This window comes from Seriola aureovittata, chromosome 16 (assembly GCF_021018895.1).
Source record: "Seriola aureovittata isolate HTS-2021-v1 ecotype China chromosome 16, ASM2101889v1, whole genome shotgun sequence".
Classification (NCBI taxonomy): Eukaryota; Metazoa; Chordata; class Actinopteri; order Carangiformes; family Carangidae; genus Seriola; species Seriola aureovittata.
The window spans coordinates 14,664,188-14,669,275 of NC_079379.1; the positions used below are offsets into that span (position 1 = coordinate 14,664,188).

General features: G+C 40.0%; 1 long non-coding RNA gene across 1 annotated transcript in view; it reads left to right on the forward strand.

The window, feature by feature from the left end:
• Nucleotides 1-452: 452 nt before the first annotated feature.
• LOC130184042 (uncharacterized) overlaps nucleotides 453-5,088 on the forward strand; it is a 25,290-nt gene continuing 20,654 nt past the window's right edge. The window contains exons 1-2 of the long non-coding RNA XR_008829916.1: nucleotides 453-663; nucleotides 783-829. This is a non-coding gene — a long non-coding RNA (uncharacterized LOC130184042). The remainder of the gene's footprint in view (nucleotides 664-782; nucleotides 830-5,088) is intronic.

Genomic DNA, 5,088 nt, shown 5'->3' on the forward strand with positions numbered 1-5,088 from the left:
GCTCACTAGAGACAGATTATAAAAAAGAATAGTCAAAATCAAAGTAGCAGAAGTTGACATATACTTTAGACTTTCGATGAGTATTATTTTTCAAGCTCCAAAAGTATTGTATCAGTTTGTATGTTTGCAATATCAGACACTCACTGACTAAAAACCCCAGTTCAAGTTATTTGAAAGAGGACTTATTATGAGCACGTTTAGTGTTATTCTTGGTGTTTACTAGACATAGATTTACATGTACATGATTTACATGTTCCAAAGAGTGTTTTTCTTGTACTGTACATCTTATACTGTATTCCATTCACCTTCTGTCTGAAACGCTTTGTCAGAGCAATGGGATCTTTAACCCCCCCCCCCCCCCCCCCCCTTTTAAAGCCGACCAATCAGCACACTGGGTTTTGATTGCCGGCAACTACAACTACACGCTACAAGTTCCGCCCACGTTTTGCTTCCTCGCGCAGCAGTAAACAAACTTTAGGGACGCATCCCGTGTGTTCCCGGCCTAATGGCGTCGGCTCTGCCTTATTATTTTGAGTCAGAGTCCGATCTTGAACAAGGAGATGATAGACCCGATCCACCTTTGCAAGCAGGACTGGAGCAGGAAAACAAGCATACCCAGCACCGTGCAGTCTGAAGGGGGGGAAATGTGGAAGTGTGGAGAAAGTAGGTGGCTTGACAGCATGCAATTGACCTCACATGACAATATTTATAACTTGGAATACTTTTATGAAAACCCCCTTTGATTGTTTTTCCATTTATCTCTTGACACTTGGGGACTGAAGGAACATAAATAACCGAGGAATTGACAGACTTCAGGACTGCTTCAAAGGTAGGAGTATACTTTTGTCCTTACAGTTACTGAAAAATGAACTGAAAGGTTAAATTATATATCTTTGTGTGTGTTGCTATGCCGCTTTGCACTAAAGTGATCAGGTCACTGGCGCCCCTGTTAAACATCACAAATCCTCAAATAGTAATGCAGACTTGCAGGTTGTGAGCCTGAGTCTCCCATTGGGTGACTTAAAGTGGGAAATACCCTGTCCAGTCATCCTCCTTGAAGTGCCACAGTAAGATGTGGCCTCTCCTCTGATTGGCTGACTGACCTGTTGTTGCTAGAGCTCCACGAAGAAGCCTTGAGACAGGAGATATAAAACTACACTGAGATGTTTTTAGTACTTAAAAACCACAGATGGTATGTCATCTTATGGATGACAAAACACCAGAAAAGTGTAAAATATGGGAGCTAAGTGACTATGGTCTATTTTGACTAATTTACCTTTGAATTCATTTTGTTGTCACTGCAGTGGGTGCTGTTTTGATCCACCTCACCAACCTCCACCAGTGTATTATCTGTGGCTTGGATTCAGTCTACTGTACAGTATATAATCAATGCCAAAGCATTTTTCAAAAATGTGTGTTGCATTGCTTGTGGTGACCTCTCTGAATTCCCATTAACATGTATCTTCTGTACAGAGACATTACATTTTCTACATCTGTTAACAGAGGAAGTTAATTATGGTGCAGACTACTGATTGGTCAGAGAGAATCATCACTATTTAATCATCATGTGTTTCTCTGTTTGGTATCCCGTCTATATCCTCCATTGTTCATGTGTGTCGCGTTGAAGATGGAGTCATGATAGCTTTGTGCGTTGTCACTATAGTAACAGCGCCTCGTTGAGTGGGTACTATCTGCAGTGGAAAAATAAGTCGACCTGCCTGCTACCAAAAGCGAGTAAAGTTGAGTTGGAAAGACACTATTTGTGTTTTATGCAACAGTCAACATCTCATCTTGACTCCCGCGCCCTCTCAGACTGACACCTGTGGTTTCTGTCTGAGTGAGTCCTTGAGCAGTCTTGGCCACCATAAGTATCCAAACACAATAAGCAGAGATTTGTTCAGCATGCAGGAGTTACTAGTTACAAGGAAACAATCCACTGTTTTATAAAATCTAGATAACCAACCAAGCCATATTTGAGTGATGTTATAGCTATTTCCTGCTTTCTTTGTCTTCTTATTACCACAGGACACTGAAATCTCCCTTTTTATAATCGACCATCAGACCTGCTGACAAATTTTCCACTCCAAATTTTCTGATATTTCCACATTTTGAAAACATCTTCACTTCCTGCAATCCATTCCTCCCCTTCTCAAGCACTTTCTGTATGGAAGTATTTTCAGAATAACAGACATTTTATTCCTCGCATTACTGAAGATGTTCTGGTATAAAATCTTCATTTCATGTCTGCCCTGTTTCAATATATATAAGTGCATTTTGGCCAAGATTTGATTAGGCACTCTTCAACTACCATAAAAGATTTGAATTAAGGAGAGTGCTTATGCATGCAGTCCAGAGCCAATTTCTTGGCAGGTAGTCTCTTTTGCTTTATTTATTAATAAAGCAATCATTTGCCCTTTTTTGTAATTAAGTATTTGAAATAGCCATAAATTTCAATTAATAAGTGCTGCTCAGTGGCCCTGAACTTCACAGCGTGGTCCTGACAGGTAGTTGTTGCCATTAAGGATAATTTGGTTTGATATTTGACCTCGCAAGACTAGGACTTTTGTGTTCATGCATTTGTCCTAATTGCTCAAACTTGGCACAAAAAGACCCGATCAGTGAAGCTGGAATTTAACTTTTTGGAATCAATTTAGTCCTTGTTGGATATAAATCTCTTGTTTTCTTCACTTCTCTAATTGAATACCCCACTGGTCTTTCCAAAAGAGGTCTGTATTCTATAATAGAGATGGATAACATCACTCAGTAGGTGCAAACTTAATTGAAAGTATCATCATAATGTTCTTATGCATTCGTGGTGCGGAGCTGAATCTGATCATGTCTCTGTATGATTTCCTGTGTGTGTGTGTTTGTGTGTGTGTGTGTGTGTGTGTGTGTTTGTTTGTGTGTGAGTTGGGATGCACGTGGGCAATCCCTCGAGTCTGTATTCATTTGTGTGTGTGTGTGGCACTGCATGATTATGAGTGAGGGTGAGAGGGAAAGGTGTGTGTTTGTGTGAGGGAGAATGTATAAACGGCTGGCAACATGCATTAAGAGAGAAGTGTGGTGTGAATGGTGATTGCGTGTTTGCGTGTTTGCGTGTGTGCTTGGAGCTCTGTACACAAGAATGTATGTGTGGGAGTAAGCACAGTGCGTGCATGTAGTGTTAATGAGGCCGCACAGTTGCTTCTGTTTTTGTGTGTGTGTGTGTGTGTGTGTGTGTCTGTATATGTGTGTACGTGTGTGTACACATATCTCATCTGCATGGCGCCATGCCCCATCGCTTCCATTGGGGTGTGTGAGAACAAAGACTTTCCATTTCCAGCGCTGCTGTGCCTGCAGGGAAAAGCCTGATCATAATTAGCTGAATGATGAGCCTCCGCCATGCACTGCACAGCAGGCCTGTGGCTGCCTCTCTGCAGCACCCCTCTCTTTCTCTCTCACTCTTCTCTTCATTTTCTCTACTTCTTCCTCTTTTTCTATTTCTGGCATTTCTTTCTATTCATTATCTCTCGCATGTGCTGCGTATTGCTCACCATCTATCTTCTCTCTACTCCTCTCTCAGTCTGACTCTGCCTCCTCCTCTTTCTCTCTGCCTTTATCATTTTTTTCTTTTCATTTAATTCCTTGGACCTAACTCACTCCATTTTTCCACTCTGTCTTCTTTTTTTCTCTTTTCTGTCTCTCTGATCTTCTGACACTCTCTTTTTTATCTTCCATTTCCTCTGAAGCTGGAGAAAGTAGGGATAGGACACAATTGATTTTAAACTGTCTTGTGCAAGATCAGACCCAGACATGGATTTGCATACTCAAACACCAATACACCACAGTGCAGAATTAGAAATGTGTGATGATGCTTAATTTCTACACTCATCATTCAACAACTAATATTTTCCTGTGGTAATATTTTTAGTATTACTGTTTCTATTATTAACTATAATTTTTGTCTTTATTTCTTTAAGACAACCATAGAAAACCATTTGAGGTCAGTAGGCCATAGGCCAAATATATTAGTCTTCTACCTGTTAGTTCAGTAAAGTACTCTTGTAATAAAGTTAAATAAAGCACCGATATAATAAAGTTAAAATAGTAACATTTATAATGACATGAATCACATCCGAACCACTGGTGCTTTTATTCTGAAGCACCTAGCTCATCTCGGGCCGGCAGTGTTGGCATAGTTACTGTGGAATTGAAGCTCGGACAATAACAGTTAGCAGTTAGCTGTTTGCAGTTATTGGACAGGTTCGCCTTCCATTGCTATCAGGCTAACCAGCGAACTGTTAATTGCTAGCTGTTATTACACTAGCTCAGTGTAAATAATGAAATAGATATCAATTTCAATATCTATTCGATATTAATTCAGTAAATCAATTTTTTTTTCTCCTATACCCCTATAGGTTATGGGGATGTGATTGGCTTTTTGGTAATAACTTCATTTGCTTTCATGAATTACTTTATTAACACTGAATCCTCTAAAACAGTTTCCACGCTCTAACTGTAGAATGTGTCATTACCGCAGAAATCAAACATCTTCATATCATTTAAAAACATTTCATCAACATGGATGCACAAGAATAAAAATGGCAGCCCGGTGCAAAAACAATTCTTTGAGATTTACCCCACATCAAGAGATAAGACACTTTCAATTTGTGTCTTCGCTCTTCCCTCGATCTAATCAGTTAATTCAGTCTGGCGATAATTCCAAACATTGTAATATGATTTTTCCCCATGTTTACGACTCAAGCTGCCCCATTTTCCTGCTCACCTCCAGGGTGAGTGTTGCCATGTTTGTTGACTGTATCATGACTTAGGGATCAGCTGCGTTTCATTATGTTGGGGATTATTAATGACATCTGTTCTGAACCACTCAGTACAGCCCTTCCTCCATGATAGAGTGTACTGAAAGGCAATAAAGAGTCTACTCACTAACAGATGAAAGGGGATACTGTAAAATAACCTAAGTTGTGTTTGACTTGAGTGGAAATCCCTGCATCTGGCGAGCATCTGTATGGACAGGACAGTAATTTGTTTGTTCCGCAAGGTGTTGATGTTTAATGCAATAATGTGCAAAGTCATTATTAGGACATG